Source organism: Crocuta crocuta, unplaced genomic scaffold (assembly GCF_008692635.1).
Source record: "Crocuta crocuta isolate KB4526 unplaced genomic scaffold, BGI_CrCroc_1.0 scaffold41, whole genome shotgun sequence".
In the NCBI taxonomy this organism is placed as follows: domain Eukaryota; kingdom Metazoa; phylum Chordata; class Mammalia; order Carnivora; family Hyaenidae; genus Crocuta; species Crocuta crocuta.
In genome coordinates, this window is record NW_027529428.1 from 12820427 (window position 1) to 12821232 (window position 806).

Below are 806 nucleotides of genomic sequence, written 5' to 3' on the forward strand. Positions count from 1 at the left end.
TGTGGGTGTTAGGCTGTGTTAAGAGTTTCATATATCCCACGGGCAAAGCCACTCAACTTAACCAAAAGTAAACTCAGCAGTGCAGAAAAAATTATACCTCCGGAAGACTTGAGTCACTGCTTGGTTGTTTTAGACCATAACCTCACGCTTGCACTGCGATTTAAGGGAAAGATTCCAAAGACCTATGGAAGGTTCTTTGGGGGAGAGAAGGAGCCTCTGTCTCCCAGCCAAACCCGGGGGAGTCAGATGTGTGATGGCTTCGATGGAGAGAGGGTTGGTGAATGTGCCTGGGGACCCCGGGCCGCCATGGCGACCACGTGGGCTCTGTATCACCAGCAGACTCCATGCTGGTCCTGGCCTTCTTCATTGGGTTCTGCCTTCATGGCTGCTGTGGGTGGTTGTACATTTTGTGTGTTGCACCAAGGGACTTGGCCAGGAGAGCAAGTGGGAGCCTGGATCTGCTCTTTTCTGATTTGCCAGATAACCAGAAAGGGTGCTGTTTGGAGGCGCTTTTTTCAAGTTTGCACCAAGGTATGGTCAAGTGCAGCAGGCGCTCAGGGGAAAGGTAGGGAGAAGGAAAGAGAGGGAATGAGTTGCAGAACAGCCTGAGCATTAAAAGAATTAGCTGTGGATGCTATCGATAAATCATTGCCCCCTCATCTCCTTCAGCCTGTCCCCTTTGAGAAAATTAGAACATAGTTGGTTCGCTTGAAGTTTGAAAAAAATCTCACTCATTGCATTTGAGACTAGAAAGGAAGATGTCAGGGAGGGAGGAGAACCAGCCTTTCCTGAGCATCTACTGCTGG